The following is a 22103-nucleotide window of genomic DNA, read 5'->3' as shown; positions in this document are numbered from 1 at the left end:
TTAGTTTGTTCCTCAATGTTACGGAGGCAATCATGAAAACGATTTTGACTAGGTTCTCCATACAAAAATTGGGCTGGATTTTGTAACGATGTTGTTTCAAGGGTCAGGTGGGGAGATGCAATAAGGATTGCCTCATATTTTACCAGTCTAGCATCGGTTATCCATTTTTCTGCTTTTTGTTGTAACACACCTCTGATATTATGGGGTGATAGTACCTTTAACTCACTACCAAAAGTTATTTTATGTGCTTCCTCAATTGACAAAGCGGCTGCCACCACGACTTGTAGGCACGTAGGCCATCCTCGACTTACGGGGTCCAGTAATTTTGAAATATATGCTACTGGTTTCTTCTTTCCTGCCCATTCCTGGGCTAATACTCCAAATGCAGTTCCTTCCTCTATGTTGACAAATAAGAAGAATGGTCTTTTTAGGTCGGGCAAGCTCAGAACGGGAGCATTTACTAATTCAGTTTTTAGTTCTTTTAACCGTTGGTCATCTTCCTGAGTCCATTTTAATAATCCATCTTTAGTTATTTTGGTGTATAAAAACTTTACCTTTCCACTGTACCCTTCGATCCACTGCCTACAATATCCAAATAGCCCTAGTAGCTGCCGGACTTGTTTCTTGGTTTTTGGACTTGGTAGGGAAAGGATCCCTTTAACTCTTTCCGGATCCAATTTCTTAGTTCCTTGACTTAATCGATGTCCTAAGTATTTAACTTCCTTTTCAACAAATTGCAATTTGGATTTTGACACTTTTAGTCCCTTCAAGCTCAGGAAATTTAACAATTTGATACTTTCTTCCCGTACTATTTCCTCATCTTCCCCTGCTATTAAAAGATCATCTACATACTGAACTAGGGTAAGGGTATCTCCTATCTGGTAATCCTGTAAAATTTGTTCTAAAGCTTGCCCGAACAGGTTTGGGGATTCGGTGAAACCTTGGGGTAGGACCATCCATCGGAGTTGAGTTTTCCTGTGGGTATCTGGGTCCTCCCACTCAAAAGCAAAATAGTTTCTGCATTCCTCTTTTAGGGGGCATGCCCAGAAAGCATCCTTCAAGTCTATTACACTGTACCACCGGTCGTTCGGGCCTAATTGATTTAAGAGAGTGTGTGGGTTAGCTACTATGGGGAATCTAGTTACAGTCCTTTTGTTAATTTCCCTTAGGTCATGGACTAATCTGTACCCCCCATCCGCCTTCTTGATGGGTAAAATGGGAGTGTTAAAAGGGGACATGTAGGGCTCCAATAATCCCTGCTTTATTAATCTCTGAATTTCTGGTTTCAATCCTTGCCTTCCCTCCTGAGGTATGGGGTATTGCTTAATCCTCACCAGTACCTCAGGATCCCGGATGGTTACCATAAAAGGTTCAACATTCAATCTTCCCACCGTATCTGGAGTGTACCATACTTCAGGGTTGATTCTAGTCTCATCTTCAACCCGTAGGGGGCACAGTTTGATTTCAAGTTTGCATTCTGTTACTTCCAAACTAATTCCTAATTCAATCATTAGATCTCTCCCCAGTAGGTTATAATCTGCCTCAGGTACTGACAACAAGGATCCCATCCTCAATTTAGAATCTGTTTCAAGGAGTACATCTTTAATTACCGGTACTCCGAATGGTTCTCCTTTTGCCCCAACTACTTGTACTTTTTCTGATGAAATCTTACATCCTTGGGGCAATGATTGAACGGTAGATCTCTCCGCTCCTGAATCTACTAAAAATTCTACCTCCTGTTGCCGGGGACCTACTTTTAACTTTATCAAGGGCTCAGTTCGTTCTCGGGTCCCCAGCAGATAGAGCCCCTGACACCCCTAATCTTCTTTCAACATTCTTTCATCCATCATTCTCCTTCTGCAGCTTTTCTTTGTGTGACCTTTTCCTCCGCAAAAAAAGCAGACAATACTCCCTCTCTCTCTCCCCCTCTCCGGTCCCTGTGATCCATAGCCTGGTCTTTGACCTTCCTGTTTTCTCCCAGCACCGTTCGCTCTCTGTCCTTCCCTTATCGCAGCTACCATCATTCTGGTATGTCTTTTTTGAGTCTCGTCCTCCCTTCGGACATATACTTTCTGTGCTTCCCTCAGTAATTCATCCAATCCCCGATCCTGCCAATCTTCTATTTTTTCTAACTTCTTTCTAATATCTGTCCATGCTTTTGCCACAAATTGTGTCTGTAACAATGCCTGTCCCACTGGTGTATTAGGATCCAGTCCTGAGTAAAGCTGAAGATTTTTTTCTCAGTCTCTCTAACCACTCAGTAGGGGTTTCATCCTTTTTCTGATGTTCACTAAAGGCTTTGTTTATATTTTGTCCTCCAGGGACTGATTCTCTTATACCCTGGATTACAATCGTCCTCAGGTCTTGCATATGGCCTCTATCAATTTCATTTTGATTATTCCAGTTAGGTCGATTTAGAGGCCATTTTACGTCTGCTGCCGGACCCTGCTGATGCTGTTGGTCCCAAATTCTCATTCCTGCTCTCCTGATCATGTCCCTTTCTTCGGCAGTGAATAGTGTAGCCATTATGGCTTGTATTTCATCCCAGGTATAGGTGTTTGGTCCTAAAAACTGATCCACCTGCTCTGCCACATCCAGAGGATCCTCCAATAGACTCCCCATCTCTTTTTTAAATTCTCTGACGTCCCCTGAATTAAGAGGGACGGTCACATACCCCATGCCAGGCTGGGGTCCTCCCATCGCAACCTCCCTTAGGGGGTACAAGCTGCTGTCACCCCGCCCCATTCTAGTTTGACTACGGGTTATTCGTTTTGGATCTTTCGGGGATTCAGGTGGGGATTCTGAATCCTCTGGGTCCTCCGGCGCAGTCGGAGGAGGTGAAGGCGCCGGAGGTGGGGGTGGAGGTATGTAAGGAGGAGGAGAGGTAGGAGGTTCGTCCTCATCACGTACCTTCTTTTTCTTAACTTTTTCTTTTAGAGGATATAGATTTACTCAGGTATCTGATACTATCCATACCTGTGCATATCCACTCTCCTCCAAATTAAAGGGTTCCTTTGAGTTGACATAAATGTTTAGGGCTTGGCAGACCCATTCTTCAAAGGACCCAAAAATAGGCCAATAGAGATGGTCGCCCCTGATTTGTTTCCCTCCCCAAACCTCCATACAATAATAAATCATTTCTACTTTGTCCTTACCCCGCCTAGAGGGGTAATCTTCCCAATGGTTTAACATTAAGCCTAAAGGGCTATCTGGTGGTATTTGGGGGTACCTCACCTTGGGTCCCACACCACCCATGGGATCAGAAGGCTTGCTCTTCTTCTGTCCCATCTTCCAGAGCGCCTTCACACACTCACACAATTCTTTTTTCCCCCTTTTCGTGACCCAGTCCCTCGCGGGATATGGGAACTGCACTACCGAGGGGTCCACACTCGCTTCTCCCTGCTGGGCGTCTCACACACCACGCTCCGGGAAACCCAACCCCAACCGAACGGATAACCGGCCTATACTCACACAACCCTGCGTCTTCGTCCGGGGCTTCGTGCACAAAGATTATGGGGTTACCGGTGTTCTTTTGCTTATTGCCGAGTTTTGGAGTTCGTCGGTAGAGGCGTGATAGGATAGCACTCAGCCGGGGCCGCTGAACTCAGCGGGGCGCCTCCCTGTATGAGGCTTCTGACCAGATTGCCTCTATCCGAGTCACGGCACCAATTTGTTATATGTAAATTCTCAAATTGATGTGAGACAGGGCCAATAAAAATTCCAATTGTTTATTTAGCAAGCGACAACAAGCAAAACAGCGCTGGGCGGCCGGGGAGTTCAACTCCACCAACGGCGCGCACTTCCGAAATTGTTTCGTCTTGCTTATGTGTTACAAAGTGATGTATATTAATGAAACTCTCATATATATTCATAATCTATCCCCGTCTACCCCCGCTTCATATTTTAATGAGGTTTCCTCCTACTTGCGTCTGCGCAGTAAACTTCAACAGTTCTGGGCGGTGGTCACAGAGTCCTGAGTAGGTCGCAGAGATGAAGTATCTCCTCTTCCTCGCCGTTGAACTTTTCACCCCAAGGTTCTGCGCAGCCTCTGTAGTTCTCTGACATGTCTCTGCATGCCTCTTGTCTCTGCATGTCTCTGTTCAAGCTCTGATAAGGACGCACCACTATATCTTCTACCTACCCCCTACACAGCCTTGATTTATTATGTTAGTTCAGCTAAGTGCTTGCTGTTAGTTGGTTAGTTTTATACAATGTAGCAATATTAGCTTTACATAGCTCATGTGGTGATTTACTTTTCCATTGTTTTAACTGAATTTGATGAATAAATAGTTTACTATCTATCACATCTACTGCAACACCACCACAGTTTACGTGTACAATCCATTTACGAGCTCTGTGCTCTCGGGACCTGTCAACACAGGGAATTTATTATCAAATAAACTCAGGTGTGAATTTAACGTGCCATCATTATTCTTCCCTAACTCTTTGTATGGGTTATCTAATTTCACAGAAAAATGCCTTTGAGCTGTTAAACTTAATCTACTTTGGAGGAGTGCAAATAAGAGTATTGTAACAGTTATGTTTACATAAATAGCTGGTGCTAAATACCTTTGTTGCACTCTTACCATAATTCAAACCATTACTTAGCATGTGCAGCCTGGAAGGCCTCTCACCGAATCCCAGCTCTAAATTGAAGTGATGGATCATATGACCTACTGAATACAATGTGCCAGCCTCACTTTCTGAAGGACTGTCTACATAGGGGAGGTCAGTCTGGGTTATTTAATGGTATAAATTGAAGAGGACCACCTATCCAAGATTAACTCTCTAATGCTCCACTCTTTACTCCAGACTGTGTAACTGATACCTGGCTCACCGAGGACCAGGTCCATTTCATCTGGTCACACTCCTGATCTAGAATAGACAGTCTAGAATATCAGGAGAGGAATACATATACTGAACAACTGCAAGGTAGGCAAACCTTAATTTACCTAATTTTATGTCCAAGGCATTCATCACTATGATGTTCTGCTAAACTTGTGTCACATAAAAACTCTCTCAATCTGCATCAGTGGAAAGATATAAACATGTTTATTTGTAGGGTTCACAAACATCTGTGAACATTGGTGTAATCTAGGAAAGCTGCCCTCACTATGTAAGCATTTGTTCCTTTAGGTGTAATTGGTGGTTTTCACTGCCTCCTGTTCTGTTTTAGTCATAGCTTTATTATTTGATGACAGCATAGTCTGAATATATGATGTGTGCATTTGAAGGATGTTGTTGCAGTTTTTTTAGCAGCCCTGTTTACTAAAATACTCAGATTTGTAAGAGCAGATGGTGGTTTTGAGACAGAGTTTCTTCATTCAGGACAGGTCTGTCCGTCCTGGCACTGTCCACACCTCATGAGTATGTTTCACTGATTGCTATCCCATTCCTTCTCACGCAGATGCCAGGTCAGGTCTGGTGTGTGATCAGCCTTTTCATTTGCAAAGCTCTGCAGCTGACACTGATCAGTACCACCTCTGCTTTTCTTCAATTTTCTATAGTCTCCTAAGTACTTAAACTGTGTCTATCTTTCAGACAGCACCAGAGAGCTTCTGAAGAAGTCATGCTATCAGAATTATATTCATACTTAGGGCAAGACTGTTTTTGTTCTTTCTACTGCTACTGTTATTAATCTATTTCATATGTACCATTTTGCTCATTTTTATCAGGTTAATAAAATGTACTTTTCAAAAACATAAAAACAGACTAATCATGGACCGGAACTCTTGCTCTACATCATTGCTGGTTTTGAAACTTTTCGATCACCATTTCAGTAACTGCATATGAAGCCAAGACTCAAAATGTCGAATGCGCACCAATCATCTTTTGGTACAGCAGACTTCAGGAGACCAGCTCTTAATGACTCCACATGTACTTCTCACAGCATGGTAAAATAGACCAATGACTAATATACCAGATTTCAAAACCTGCACTTCTTTTCTGTGACTAAATCTGCAAGACAGAGAGACCAAAGCCAGCTGAAGAGTGTTGCCTGCAATAAGAAGCACTACAAACAGAAAGAATATATACATTTTCCTATCATACTAGCCTCCCTGAAATGCAGGGGGCTACACTTTAAAAAGGCAGTTCTGTGAACGCTTGCTGTAAGATGCAGTAACTACAGATAGGAATGGTCCTTGCCACTAGCAGGACTGGTGTCAGTGCACTGCAGCATTGACCATGGTGTCATTGCAGCAAACAACTATAATGTTTCCTGGACTATCCCCATGTAAGGCTACAGGTGTATTAACATTTTTTATTTGAAACAGCGGTGCAGTTACAAAGAGAAATCCACAGTAATTCCCCCTTTCTGAGCATTGGTTCAGTATGCAGAGTGGTTTAGAGATATGTGGATTCCTTTTGGAGAAAAACTGTTCCAAATCTCTGCTCTGGTTTACAGCAAATGCACTCTAGACCTTAACAGGGACATAAGGGTTTGCACCAATGACTTTTGCTTGTGACTGCTTTGATTCACAAGAATCTAGATGCTTAACTGAGGAGGCTAGACTAAACCCAGCTTGAAATAAAACCTGAACTGCATGCAGTGTAGTTGTTTGTAAGGACTGCAGCACCAAAGTGTAGTTGTAATGATTGCAGCACCAAATATTTCTATCATCTGCTGAGCTGCTCTTTCTTTGTTAAATTATTTCCTGATGTCTATAAACACCAACAGAATCAATCTTTTTTTCCCCTTGTCCTGCCAATGGCTCTTCAAACACAAGAAAAGGGGCAGGAACTGCAAAAGATAGCACATTTTGAAGCCATCCATCCATTGGGCACCTGGTGGAGGGAAAGACAACTGCCCTTGCTGTGTGTAATGAATGAGTGCAGAATTAATCCAATGGGATCATCAGACACAAAGTGTGGAAGAGAAGCTTGACAACCGATCCCACCATAGGAAAAGCATCACTCAGTTCCTCATTTGTGAGACCCCAAAAAACCAAGTTGGGGATGTAAACAAAACGCCCAGGTGAAATTATATCCTTCTTTGGAAATATAGTATTTATGATGACCTGAATTATAGATACCTATAATGCAAATTGAGCAATATTCATTACTAATATGATGCTCTATATTTGGACCAAAGTTCCCAAAACTGCAGGCACCAATGCAGGAAATTTATTGAGTCTTGCTTAAAACTCTGATTAATCTTGAAATATCTGAAATCAAGTAGATAGTTTTGGGAGATTTATTTTAGAGATCTCTATAATTTCCGTGTAATTATCCATCACTAGGAGGTAGAGAGGACATGTAACCATGCATTAAAAAAGTACAGGATGAGCCTAGGATAGCTGCATCTCCTAACAGCCAGTCCAAGTGCCAGTTCATAATAGTTCACAAATTTGCTTCACCCAGCCCCCATATTCTACAGAAAAAACACTGCAGAAATACTTCATGGTCATTCCTTCATTAAGGGTCTTTCTCATTACACCTTTAGCCTTGTAGGGAAACAAAAACATTGAAAAATCTCGTGGACACTGACAGGTACAACAGGACTGTCCTTACAACATGTATACAACTATTTCAAGCCATCTGACATTCCTGCATCCAGCTGTTCTGGCTGTTTTCTGGTGGCTTCTGAAAACTGCAGCATCGGAAAATATGAACAGTCTTTTAAAGGATGCTGCCTCATTCTTCTACATTGTGCCGTCATTTAGGAGAGAAAAAACACACACACATACACAGACTACGATGCCCTAAATGTGTAGAAGTGATGAGCATTTGATGCCATTGGTTCTGTTTATTATGATTCTTAATAGAACATCTATGTTATATCAGGTGGAAAACCACTCAGCAGAGGAAATAATTTCATATTTACATAATTTCTTTTTTACATGTATCTTAAAGAATCACATTCTACTTCTAGGTCTTAATATAAGATTTAATAATTTTCAACAAATATGTTGTCTAAAAATCAAATAGGTCATTAAGGTATCATTAACACCATCATAATTATCCTAAGGCACAACATTTTATCGCCTTTGATTCCTTTGTATCATTATTCTGAACAGCTTCAACTAGTCAAACAGATTCTGTGTCTTAAAAGGCAGACCATGTTTTGACAGGTAGGACATTTCTTTAGGACTCAGAAATTCTGCTCCTAGGTGTTATGTGGTGTTGGCTACTCATTTCACTTCTCATCTGTACTTCCAGAACTTTGCTGTCCTGCCTAGTAAGACTTCAAGTACTTTGAGACAGATACTGCCTTTTATAAATCTGGACAGCATGCAGACAACTGGACAGAAACACAAGGGAACTAACTCACTTCCAGAGTCACTGCTGAGGACTCTTAGGTGTTACTCTAACAGAAAACAAACAATGACTCATGTCAGCTCTGGAAGCAACTAGATGTTTTTCCTTTAACAGAGAACACAACATGCGGCTCATAGCCTGATTGTTTCTGAAGGCTCTAAAACAGCCTTTCACTAGCATTCAAATATTGGTGGTTCATCTACAAATATTAAATAGATTTCATGTTCTTTTCAGCTTCCCAAAGGTATCGAAGCATGTGGGAGACATCGGCCTGTCAGCCTTGCACAGCCTCTGAATCAACAGCTAGGCTTTGATGAGAAACAGGCCTTGGGAGAAAGATAACAAACTGCCAAATTGTGCCAAGGTGGCAGGGAAAAACAACGGACAGCTGCAGCACTGAACTGGGAAAAGTTACCGCCGCGTGAACAGCGCGTGAATGAGAAGGTGATTGCTCTGCACAGCGCGTGTTAGAGTGGTCTGATGCTGATAGGAGAAAAGGTTGATAGCTGCCTAATTGCTGATTTGTTAACTATGAAGTAAGAGCTTTACCGACAGCATCCGAGAGCATAAGTATGTACCATTGTAACAATAAAATCTATTTCCTTCTGCACTACATGGACAGTCCGTGCCTCAGTTGCCACAAATGGTGCCCCGTGTGAGGAGGGCGATTAGTGTGACCTGCTTGGATCACTCCGGTGGCAAACTCCTCAGAACTTCAGAGCTGCTGTGAGGAAGCAGGAGCCGGCATCAATCACCGTTGCAGGGTGAGCAAGGTGAGCTGTGGGGAAGCGATGGGTAGGTCAATACCCTCGGAAGAAAAGTCAGTGATTGCACTGATGGAAAGACTGTTAGCTAAACATAAAGCTCACATGCCTTGAAGAGAATTTTAAAGTGGGTAGCAGCCGCAGTTACTATATTCACTGTTCCGATATGGGATAAAGCAGGAGGAAGACTGTGGGAGTGTGCAACGCGAGGGAATCGGGTTGCGGCAGAACTCTTACTGACATGGAGAACTCTTTTTGAGATAATAAAAAGACAAGATAAGGAACGCGGCCAGTCTGTTAAGACAGAGGATGAGGACACAGAGGGTGAGGACACATGTCCTGAACCCCTGCAGCAAGCTTTATGTGCTGGGTCTTTTGACTGTGATAATCTTTTAGACCCTGACACTGTAAATCCTAAAAGAGAACCTGGCCTGTGTCCTCCCTTAGCTGGGGATGATCTGTGGGTAAAAGCGAGGCAAGAAACCTTGGCGCAAGGGGATATGGACATGGCGAGAAAGATTGTTGCTCCTGGAATTTGTGAGCCGGGACGTCAGCCATGTTGGGAAGGACTGCATTTTTCTGTCGTTAAGGAACTGCAGAAAAGCATTAGTGGGGATGGGCTTCGAAACTCATTTACAACAGGTATACTGGAGGCAATCGCTCATGGATATCAATTGATCCCATGGGATTGGCTGGCACTTTTAAAAACGGTATTAACGCTGGCACAGTATTCTATCTGCAAAACCGAGTGTGTGGATCTCTGTACTCAGCATTCGCGCCCCCCACCTGCAAGCGCGGAGTTGGCGGCGGTGGCCCCGGGCCTCCCCGAGCCCCCCACTGCGGGGGGACCGCCTGTGGCCGAGCCTGGCACCGTGCTCTCGGCCCGCGCCCACCCACCCCCCGCCCCGAACACCAAAAGCGGCAGTTTTTTACAGAAGGTGCTGACACTGGGATGCGGCATCCCTTGTCAGTGACGTACCATTGCAAGCCTTAACTGTGTTTACTGATGGATCTGGAAAAACAGGAAAGTCAGTCATAGTATGGCAAGACCCACATACTCAAATTTGGCAATCAGAGATTACTCAGTCCCCGGGATCGCCACAGATCGTTGAGCTAGCTGCAGTAGTCCGTGTATTTCAACACTGGGACACCCCAATTAACATTGTTACTGATTCTGCTTATGTTGCAAATCTGCCAAGAATTTGTGTTTGAAGGACGTTAATAATCCACTGTTATATTCATTAATGCACACTCTTTTACGATCATTAAATAATCGCAAGACTTCTTATTTTATTGTACATATCCGAGCGCATACTGCACTACCTGGACCTTTGGCTGAAGGCAGTCGACGAGCAGACGCGTCGACTCTGGTGACACAGGTGGTACCTAATGTCTTTGAGCAAGCTCGGCTTTCAAATTGTTTTGCAACTGCTGACACCAATTTATGTTCTGCTGATCAGGGATATCAATTAAACTCAGACACCAGAGTGAAAAGAGCAAGTGTATTTTACTAAAAATAACAAAATAATATAACAGAATAATACAGAAAACATACAGTAAGAAAAGACACAATAGCGCACTTAAACAAATAGGAAAATACAGGGTCATGCATCAAATCATTACTACCTGAGAGAGAGAACAGGGATTAAGAAAGATCCATCACCACTTGCATACTTTACCATCATCCGGATCCGCAGTGGCTGGGCAGCCCCGGTTACAGCGAGGATTTGGAGAGCCTGTCCCGGCAAGTGGGAAATCCTACGCGGTGCGTCCACCCGTAGGTGAGGCTTCCAAAGTCGCTGTGAGCGGGTCCAGCCTTATATGCTCAAAATCAGCAAGCCAGAATAGCTGGCACCTCTGTTTTAAGCGGAAATATCTGGTTTAAATTTCACATTAGGTTCCCCCGAGAGCCTGGCCAGGGCTCAAGGAAGAAACTAAGGGAATTTCTCTGCTTATCTGATTGGATTATGCACAAGGTCTCACATCAGGTCTTGGAGACAGACACTTGCCTCCATGACTCTGTTACTCTATTCATATACAAAGGAAGGGAAAGATACATTCATCATAGCTCCATCCTCCATGCAGATTTCATTAATGATTACATACTGAGTTAACAGTTTCGGTGCAGGGCCTGTTGCTCAGGCTTCAACACTTCCACCTTTTACATCAGAACAGGTGGTTTGTTATAACTTAGTATAATACCTGTTAGCACAATGGTTATCAGTTATAAAATATACAGGATTCCTCTATAGGTCAACTCTGGCTTGGGCCTATTGTCCAAGCCTTAGCACTTCACACGTGCATTTTCCCACCAAAACACCAGGGCAATACAAAACCAGTTTTCTTTATCAAGGCGTCAGGCTGAAGACATCATTGCCACTTCCCTGAGTGCCAGACGGACTCCCTCTCTTCAACAGCTAGTGGTGTCAACCCTCGGGGACTCGCCTCCTTAGAATTATGGCAATCCGACGTCACTCACTTCGCTGCATTTGGAATGTTAAAATATGTACATGTGTCTGTTGGTACCTTTTTCTGGAGCAGTGTTTGCGTCCTGCCATACAGGTGAAAAAGCATGCGATGTGCGAAGACACTTTTTAGCTGCATTTGCTTCCTTGGGCATGCCACGACAGATTAAGACAGACAATGGGCCTGCTTATGTTTCTGTTTCTCTTTTTTCTTTCTTTCAACAGTGGGGAGTCAAGCATCTGACCGGCATTCCCCACTCACCGACCGGACGGGCCGTTGTGGAGCGTACGCACGGCACGCTAAAGCGTCTATTACAACAACAAAAAGGGGGAGAGGGAGGGTATCAATCTACACCTCACGGAAGGCTAAATAAGGCATTATATGTCATGAACTTTTTAAACATTTCCCCTGTCTCACAGGTGCCACCAATATTGCGTCACTTCTCGTCACAGATACCAGATCAACAAGAAGTCCAGGGCAAGGCTCAAGTGTTAGCAAGAAACCTGGAAAGTGGTAACTGGGTGTCCTGGTTTAACCAGGATAGGGTTAAGTTTCCCCAGCAGTGGGGGGAGCTCTAGCCGGGTTATTCAGATACCATGCGGACGTCACATCCTGGCAGGTCACATTTTTCCTGGCGCGGGAGCGCGGTGCACTCGTGCATCGTGCTTCAAACTGCTGGATTTGGTAGCTATTTTGCTCTGTCCATTGCTATCACTATTACTGTTATTGTTATTGTTGTTATTTGTTGTGTTGCTATTGCACTGTTGTATTAAACCTTTCCTTATTTCAGTCTTGGGGCTTTGTATTTCACTCCCTTTGTGGGGGAGGGGCAGCGGCTGCGTGGTCTCAGACCCCGGCAGGGGCTAAACCACCACACTGGGAAGGACCAGATCCTTTACTAACCTGGGGAAGAGGTTATGCTTGTGTCTCCACAGGTCACGGTCCCCGGTGGTTACCAGCAAGGTGTGTGCGATCACACCTGAGGCGTGAGAGGCAGCTTTTGGTGGACGGTCAGGAGCTGGCTGTGGGTGCTGTGGGTGCCCCTGTGCCGACAGTTTGCGGTCTCTTCGACTGATCATTTAAGCAGAATGTATGGGTAATGCTTGCTGCTGCAACAGGACAAAATACACTATCTCTGTCCTTAATCACACTACGGTTGCCAACTCTTTTAAGAGAAAATGCTGACAGTAATTGCAACTCCTTAATGAAATATATAGGCTTACTAGTCACTAGTGAAAGATGTAGCTTAGACAAAATGTACTTATTAATAAGGATGAAATGCTGTAAGAATGTGTGTATTCAACTTTCTTTGTCTAGCAATATTAAGAATTAAGAGCTCAAGCCTTTAACCTCATTAGACTCCCTTGTTTTTCCTCCCTTGAGTGGTGGCCAGGCTCTGGGTCGAACCCAACAGGAGGATGAAATCAGATGTTTCCGCTCAAAGGAAAGTGCCAGTTATTTTGGCCTGCTGATTTTCATACATGAGGCTGGACCTGCTTGCAGCGACTTTGGATGCCTCACCTATGGGTGGATGCATCACGTAGGATTCCCAGTTTGCAGGGAAAGGTACTCCGAATCCTCGCTGCAACCAGGGTTCCCCAGCAATTGCGGATCTGAATATTAGTACCCCATTAAGTAAGTGTGCTATTCCGTATTTTCCTTACTGTTTATTTTGTAGTATTTAGTCATATCCTTGAATTATCGGCAGTGAAACCAGCCTACTCTTTTCAACTAGTAACTGTACTGCTGTATTATGTTTAGCCTTTTGTAGAATTATTTTATGTATACTGTGTTTTTTGAAGTTTGTCTAAACCTTAATTGATAAAGCTTTGAAACAAGTCTTGCAGGTGCAGCTGCGAAACAAAGAAGGGGTGTTACTGGGGTCGTGGGGGAGTTGGGGGGTTATTAGGGTCTGGGGCAGGGTCTAAAGGGCTCCTGGGGGGGGTTATGGGGGAGATATTGGGGTCCGGAGGGCATGGTAATGGGGTGCAAGAAGGGTCTGGAGGGGGCTAGTGAGGTCCTGGGGGGGATCTTGGGGCAGATATTGGCATCCTGGGGGGGGATAATGGGGATTAGAGGAGTGCTGGGGGTGGGCTGGTAGGGTCCCAGGGAGCTATTTGGGGTTTTTGGGGGGGGGGAGGGGAAATGGAGAACTTGGGGGCCAATAGGCTCGGGGGGGCACTAATGAGGTTTGGGGGGAGTTGGGGGGTCTAAGGGTGTTTTGAAGGGACCCAAGGGTGGCAAATGGGGTTTGGGTGGGTTGCAGGGGGGATTTGGGGTCCCTGGGGGTCCCAGGGGTACCTGTCCTCCCCCAGCGGGAGCTGCTGCCCCCGCAATGAAAACTGCTTACAAAGTAAGCAGTACTAGATATTTAGCGAATTAAGCAGCAAGTGGCCAATTGCCTTTTAGGTAAGGGTTATAAGACTGAAGCCAATGTACAATTTTACAAATTGTAGTTTAAAGACAGATTTGCTTTTTTTTGTGGAGATTCTGTTTATTATTTCTAGTCCTGTTTATTATTTCTAGTCCTTGCCTCTTACAACACCCGTCACCTCCCTAGCTTAGGCCTTAAGCCAGGACCTTGACACAACACAGCCATAAAACATGCGTATCTGTAAATGCTTATGGCTTATCCCTACACTCCCTCATTAAAAAATGGAAATCATTTCATTTGTTCACTAGTCCCTAAAGAGCCACAGGTACATTCTTTGCCAGCACAGGACTCACTGGCTGCGCAGGGCAGCATCGACACCTGCCAGGTAGGAGCGTGTGGCAAGATCTGAACGGAACTGAACTCCCATGCTCATATTGAAGGGACCCACGAACACGCCGTGCTTGTGAATTTAGGGAGTGCCGCAGCAGTCATGTTCTCTGGCGTACGTTTTTTGGGAAGGACCTGGTGGCACAGGGCTGCGGAGAGCACGGGAGCGCTAACTCCCCAAAGAGGCTGGGGTGCCACACTGGGTTTTTTCCTGCTCGCCGTTGGCAGGCAGTGCAGGGGGCTGGGCGCTGCTGCCTGCCACAGGGCCTGCACACCCCCGTCCCCCAAGCAGAGCATTCAGCGGGGGTCTGTCGGGGGTGTCCGATCCCAGCTTCTGCCTCCCCTCCCACTTGGAAACCCCCATGTTGTGTCCCCCCGCTGAGAGGCCACCGTGCCCAGCACCTGGAACCAACTGTGACTCTGTGACATCAGCCTCGTTGCCAAGGGCACCGTGGGCAACGTGAGCCCTGCGGGCACTCTGTCAGCTGCTGCGCTGGTGGCAGCAAGCCCTCGGTTCTTGCAGCTGGCACATGCCACTGGCAACGATGCATCTACTCCTCCTCCTCATCCTGCTGGCCCTGTGCTGGCCTGTGCAAGGCGCATGGGACAGCTGTGGGTAAGTGGGCCGAGGCTCTGGGAGGGAGCTTGGGCAACCTGATGGGGTTCCCTGGAGGGTGCCTGCTTGCCCCCGTGGCCACACCATGGCTTCCCCAGCCCCACGCAGGAGCCTCGGTTCCTTGCAGCACCCGGGCTGCTGGCACAACTCGCCTGCGGGGCTACAGCAGAAATGGGGGTGGACACCAGCCCACCCCACAGGGTCCCCTGGCCTCGCTGTCCATGCAGCACTTCGTGGGGAGGGCAGACGGCTGACCTTCAGCCGGAACAGCAGCGAGCCATCGAGCAGGACGGTGACGAGTTTCTGGTTACAGGACCTGCGGGCTCCGGCCCATGGCTGCTTACTACGGCATGTCACGCGTTGTGGGTGGCACAGGCGCCCAGCCAGGGGCCTGGCCCTGGATCGTCAGCATCCAGGATCCCTGGGAAGCAGGCACGGGGCATGTGTGCGGAGGGTCCCTCATCAGCCCACAGTGGGTCCTCACAGCAGCCCACTGCTTCCTCGAGGCCAGGTAAGGAGGGCCGGGAACGGGGATATCCCCCCAGCACTCACAGGTGCCCCATCCGTAGCACCACATGCTACTCCCGTCCCCTTTCCTTGCGGTACACCCAGTGCCTGGGCACTGCAGAGCCCAGCTGAGAGACTGCTCGGGAGAGGGCTGGGCTCCTGCCACGGCTGCCTAGCAGCCTCCAGCTCAACACGCCTTGAGCCCAAGGCATGCTAGGGCAGTCGCACCCTCCGTAGCGCTGCTTTCCGCTCTCCCGCGTGAAGCAGAGGGCAGGGAACTGCTGGACTGCTGCAGCACGTGGCTCAGCTCCCTCTGAGCCCTCTCCCCATCTGCCTTCCAGGCACATCACCATGTGGCGTGTGGTGGTTGGGGCCAACCACTTGACTCAGCTGGGCCCGGAGGCCCAAGTACGCAGTATTAAGCGGCTGCTGGTTCACCCACGCTACAGCAACATCACCAAGAGGAACGACGTTGCACTGCTGGAGTTGGACCAGCCTGTGCAGTGCGGCTACTACGTACAGCTTGCCTGTGTGCCCGACGCCTCGCTGAGAGTGTCAGAGCTGACAAACTGCTACATCAGTGGCTGGGGGGCCACAACGGCGAGATGTGAGTTCCCAAAGAGCGCTCGCGTCCTGAGCACAAGCTCGGCACGTGGGGGAGGCGGGCTGGGCTTCCTGACAGCAGAGGCGAGAGCCAGAGTCCGGCTGTGGGGACATATGCCCATAGAGAGATGGGCCTGGCCCAGGGCCCAAGGCGAGACAGAAGGGCAACACCAGTACAATGTGTCTCACTATGCAAAGCCAAGCCCCAGCGAAGGGGTTCACCCAGACAGGGCAGGAGACCTGGCAACGAGCTGTCAGGCGTTAATTCCTTTCTGTCCTTGCAGCCGCAGGAACAACGGATGTCCTGCAGGAGGCCAAGGTCCACCTCATCGACCCCAACCTCTGCAACAGCAGCCGGTGGTACCGAGGGGCCGTCCACCCCCACAACCTGTGCGCTGGCTATCCGCAGGGCGGCATCGACACCTGCCAGGTAGGAGCCTGCGACAAGGCAGCGCCCAGCGGCACAGGCAGCCCCGGCACAGCCGCCCAAACACACCCCGGCATGGGGTTTGCCTAGCAAGTTGCCCTCCCGCCCCTGGGTCCCCATCGCTGCTGGGGCTTCCCTTCCCCAGCTGCAGGTCCTTGCCCAGGGCCCCACTTGCCCCAGAGACCCAGGACTCTGCCCAGAAAGCCCATCCAGCGCTCCTGGCAGCACCGAGGTCCAGCTCCCAGTCCTGGAACATCCCTCTTCCACATAGCCAACATCGCTGTGCAGAGATGAGCACGAGTCCTACCCCACGGGCCCATGACCCCCTCCCAGACAAGGTCCTGTAGGCCCCAGCACCTGAGCAGAGCCTCTCTGTGCAGCGCATACAGCTCTGGCAGGTGCTGGCAGAGAGAAGGAGCCGGCCCTAGTGCTGCCAGCGGCCACCCGACACCACCTTGACCCTCATTCCTCCACTGCAGGGTGACAGCGGTGGTCCTCTCGTCTGCAAAGACAAGAGTGCTGACTACTTCTGGCTTGTTGGGGTCACCAGCTGGGGGAGAGGCTGTGCCAGAGCAAAACGGCCCGGAATCTACACCTCCACTCAGCACTTCTACGACTGGATCCTGGTACAAATGGGACTGTACTCCACAGCAAGGGCTGCTCCAACATCACGGCCATGGAGTCCTTTTCTCACCGCCTCAAACCCTTTTCAGAGGCCCAGCCCAACACCAGCACAGTCGGGCTGGTTTAGCTCCTGCCCCTTTCCACTCCAGAAGCTGCTGCAATTCTTTACCCGGCTGCAGGAGCTCCTGCAGATCCTAAAGGGAAAAAAGGCTTGAGCAGCAGGAGGAACAGGATCCAGCGCAGGCTGCAGTGTACCAGGGCCATCTCCTGCTGGGGCACTCACTGCCTGCGGACCCAAAGGCTGCCTCAGTGTCAAAGGCCTGCTCCGTCCTGCCCACACTCCTCTGAGCGCACACAAACGCTCAAGATGACTTCTTGAAATAAAGGTTCCAATTTTCACAGCTAACCACGCTGCAGTCCAATTCAGTCTCCTGTGCAAGGCAAGGACTTCCATGCCTGCCACCTGCAAAATGAGGCTGCAGGCAGCCACGTCGGGCACAAAGGCAAAGAGTCACTCCAAAGGGCTGAACCTGAGCCTGGTTGGAGAGGAGGGTGCTCAGAGCCACCACGGCATGGAGAAGACTGGCACATCGGGGCCAGAAAGAGGATAGGAAAAATCCATGCCATATGCAGACAGCTTTGGGGCACATGCACGCACACACACTCCCGGGAGACACACGTGGGGTACAAAGAGAAGGTGCGATGCATGCCCGGAGCGTGCACACACCCCTACTCCAAGACACACGTCTGGAACACAGAGCGCAACACGCAGTGTTCACACACACACACCCCCCGAGTGTGCGTGCGCACACACACAACACGCGCACAGGCAGTGCGTGCACACGCTGCAGCACGCACGCACGTGGAATGCACCCACCCACACGCCCTGCACGCACGCACCCCGTGTGTACCCACCCCTGCACCGACCTGCAAGCTCACAGTGTGCACCCAGCGACGCGTGCGCTCGTAGAACGCACCTCCCATGGGGGCACACACAAACTCCTTCACAGGAGATACTGCAGACAACAGTTGAGCCTTTGGACCACCAAAATGAGGCTTTGGAAGCCAGAGCTAACACTTAGGAAAGGAAAAGTGAGGCTTTGGACGCTGTCAGTGGAGCTTTGGACCCTAAATGGCTGTGCTCTGCCCAAGAAGTGAGGGTTTAGATGCTAAAAATGAAAGTCTGGGCTCTACAAAAAGGCTCTGGGTAATAAGACAAGTTGGGACCCTAGAAATAAGGGTCTGCCTTCTAAAATTGAGGCTTTGGACCTTCAAAGTCAGACTTTGGGCTTTCCAAATGATGCTCTGGACCCCTGAAACCAGTCTTTGGCCTTTAAAAGCTGGGGATTGGAACATATAAATGAGGGTTTGTACCCAAAAAATGAGGCTTTGGGTTCCATGAGAGGGGTTTGGAGCATAAAAAGGAGGGTTTTGGACACTCAAGATGCAGCTTGGACCCTCAGAATGGCTGGCCGCATCCTAAAAATGCTGCTTTGGAGCCCGACAATGAGATATTGGAGAGTCAAAATGCGGCTTTGGACTCTAGAAAGGAGACTTTGCAAACTACAGTTGAGCCTTTGGACTGTAAAAATGAGGCTTTGGAAACCGGAACTAAGACTTAGGAAAGGAAAATTGAGGCTTTGGACACTATCAGTGAGGCTTTGGACCCTAAACTGATGCTTTCTGCCCTAAAAGTGAGGGTTTAGATGCTGAAAGTGAACCTGTGGGCCTGAAAAATGGCAGGGACTCCCTCGGGACCCTCATGTTTACCTTGACGGGCAGGGGCACAGGCACTGGGTGGGCAGGGCACCGCCAGGCTCACACCTGTAGGAGGGGTGGGGTTTTGGGTGAATTTGGGGGATTTAGGGGGCAGTACTGGTGAGGAATACAACACTGTGGTCGGTGACCGTGGTGTGGATGGGCTGGCGGAGGCCGATGGGGCGCAGGGCCAAGTGGGTCACGTCCAGCCGCAGGTCGTACACCTGCCCCCTCTCTGCATTCAAAGATGGAGGGGGGGGGGGGGGTAAGGGGCTGAAATTGGGGTGTCCCTCCCCTGTGATAAGAAACTAACCGCTGGTCGTTACAGTAAACGTGCATTCGTATGGTCAAAGTGTACAAATACAATATGTGGACCGTGATCTGTTGTGGGAGACAGGCAACTTGACGTCGGCCTGTTAGCTCTGCGCAGCCCCTGAGAAGCAGCAAGGCTTGGATGAGAAACAGGCCTTGGGAGAAAGATAAGAAACTGCCAAATTGTGCCAAGGTGGCAGGGAAAAACAACTGACAGCTGCAGCACTGAACTGGGAAAAGTTACCGCCGCGTGAACAGCGCGTGAACGAGAAGTCGATTGCTCCGCACAGCCCGTGTTAGAGTGGTCTGATGCTGGTAGGGGAAAAGGTTGATAGCTGCCTAATTGCTGATTTGCTAATTATGAAGTAAGAGCTTTAACCAGAGTGTAAGTATGTACTATTGTAATAATAAAGGGTCTTTCCTTCTGCACTTCATGGAGAGTCCGTGCCTCAATTGCCACAATCTGTGATGTCAGTTCTAACAGCTGGTATACTTCAGATTCTAGGGAGCCAACTTGAAAATTAAAACTATTCTCACTAGCCAAGAATTTTTCTCTAAGGACAGAAAACTACTGGTTTGGAATCTGAAGGTTCTTACTCCAAATTGCACTCCTGCAAGTGAGGAAAGCAAGGAGTAATTGAACTTTCTTAAGACTGGGCTTTTTTCCTGGCAGGTTCTGTGCTTTTCCAGAGAAAGAGGGTGGGAGGGTTACAATTTTATTTGAAAGTTGAGACTGGTTTTACAGGATCCCAGTTATTTAGATTTTCCATTACACTGATCCATCATGTATGCATGGCTAGGTAGACTTTTTTTTTTTAAAAAAAAAAAAAGTTCAAATTAATCAGATTAGTACTAAACGAATGCAGGAAAGGCTTTTGCCTTTACAGTCATTTCATCCCTGTCTCCTGATTATGCTTCCCTATATTGCTGCCCAGTTCCAGATGGTGCATGCTTTTGGCCATTTGTTTCATGTACAGAAACTTTGTTTCTTCCATGTATTTGATATTTCTCAGCATGAGACAATTCTGCTGCTGTGTTTACTGGTAACATTCTTACGTGCCCATGCTTTGCGCTGTGTTTCTGTCCAGCTACAAATCCAAGCTACTATGACAGAAACTCCAAGTTAGTTTCTCAAATTTGGAAAACTTCCCTTCTATAATTGTCAGTGAGGCTTGAAACTACTGCCATCGGCTGATAAACCAAACCCTTTCTCGTGGTTACTGAGGAAGGTTGTGGGTTCTGATGTCTTTACACTTGAGTTTCATGGCTGTCTTCATCAGCAAATAATTTAAACATGGGGTAAGCAGCAGCAGGCAGAGAATTCACTCTGTGAATGAACCATTTCCTCTGAACCAAAAAACTAATGGAACCACAGGTTACAGCGTCTTCATTTTTTAAAAGTTTTGTAAAGTGCTTGGGAAGATTATCCCTATGTTGTGACTACAGAGAAAGGGAATTTGCATGCATTGGAGCAATCCGCCAAAGCAAGTTTTAGCAGAACTGGGAAGTGAAACACTGAAACCCCAAAACTGTGTTGCCCCTGAATCCCGTTGCACCGTACCTGTGGAGCAGATGGCATTCGACCTACACACGTGCTTTGCTGTCAGCAAGCCAAATAGAACAGAGGGAAGATGCAGAATGTTTCTAGAGAAAAATGCAAGAATACATGGTTAAAAAACCAAAAGAAATAGAAAGAGAAATACTGTATTGAAGAAAATACTAGTTAAGAGGAAGCAGTGGGAATAAATTGATGAAAGGGAACATTTGCGATGGCCTTGAAAGGCTACTCAAAGAAGATGCAAAACTTTTAGCACATCCTAATCCACACTGGATTAGTGCTATGAAGGTTGACCAGTGTGGAAAGATCTGTCAAAATATTTTTTAAAATGACCAGCTAACATCATTGTAATTTTTCTTTTCAGATTTATGATGCACCAACACCCGATGGGATGGAAGGAAGCAGAGGGAGTCAGGCACTCCTCAGTAGCACCCACCAACAGGGCAAGAGGCAATGGGCACAGATTAAACACATAAAACCCCTGAACACAAGAAAACACTTTTTTTTACTGTGAGGGTGGGTCAAACACTGGCACAAGGCCGCACAAATAGGTTGTGGAGTCTCCATCCTTGGAGGTACTCAAAATCCCACCGGACATGGTCCTGCATAACTGGCTCTGCCTGAGCACGGGGGGTGGACTCGATGACCTCCAGAGACCCCTTCCCACCTGAACCCTTCGGGGAATTCGTTTGCAGCCTCTCACCGAAACGCCCTCGCTTCACCACGGTCCCTGGCACCCCCGCTCTGAACGTAGCACCGGACGGTACAAATCCTGTTGCCAGGTGGAAAGCCTGAACTGCTTAACGAAGCGCTTCATGGCTGTAAACTGCCACCTGAGTTACCCGCGGGAAGATCAATATGAGACACACCAAACAAGTATTGGCTGTATTTTAAAAAAACACCAACCCCCCCCCCCCCACCCTTGAAAACCCCTCAAAAAACCCAACGCACCCCCCCCACCGCCTTAAACCCCTCCCCCAGAGCTCCCCCCCAAATACCACCCCCCACCCCCTCCAAAAAAAATAAAGAGACCTTCTTTCCTATTGTTCTGTGCCAGCCAGCATTACACAAACTGTTCCTTGTATACTCTCCAAACAGTGTTTCCGCGCGGCACAGCTCACATCTGCAGGATCCAACACTGGTAACTCGCACCGCACGCAGTCTCATCAGTTTCATGAGGAAGAAAAAGGGTTTATTTCCGAGAGGAAGCGCGGTGGCACTGCCCTGCCCCAGGGCCGGCTCCAGCACCAGCCCCTCCTCAGAGCCGCGGCGGGCCAAGCCGGCTCCCGGGCGGGGTCCTTCCCTGCCCAGGGCGTCCCTCCTGACCGCCGGCTGCTGCCCGCCCGCGGCGCCGCCGCAGCCCGCAGGCGCGGGTCAGGCGCTGGGATAGTCACCTCTAGCGGGGTCCTTGCCGGAGCTGCCTCTTGCCCGCGCTGCGCCGTGACGCT

The 22103-nt window shown here is 48.1% G+C and overlaps 1 long non-coding RNA gene across 2 annotated transcripts; it reads right to left on the bottom strand.

Moving 5' to 3' along the window:
* Nucleotides 1–10511: 10511 nt before the first annotated feature.
* On the bottom strand, nt 10512–21952 carry LOC141941353 (uncharacterized). Of its 2 annotated transcripts, XR_012628288.1 has the most exons (3): nt 21688–21952; nt 21359–21488; nt 19919–20741 (listed from the first exon to the last, which is right to left on the bottom strand). It is a non-coding gene; the product is annotated as an uncharacterized LOC141941353 (long non-coding RNA). The 2 variants fall into 2 exon arrangements; XR_012628287.1 differs by lacking the exons at nt 19919–20741; nt 21359–21488 and adding an exon at nt 10512–11797.
* Nucleotides 21953–22103: the final 151 nt, after the last annotated feature.

The sequence above is a fragment of the Strix uralensis genome, chromosome 3 (assembly GCF_047716275.1).
Source record: "Strix uralensis isolate ZFMK-TIS-50842 chromosome 3, bStrUra1, whole genome shotgun sequence".
Classification (NCBI taxonomy): domain Eukaryota; kingdom Metazoa; phylum Chordata; class Aves; order Strigiformes; family Strigidae; genus Strix; species Strix uralensis.
The sequence above is the reverse complement of the archived record's forward strand: the minus strand, read 5'-3'. Positions and strand labels throughout refer to the sequence as shown.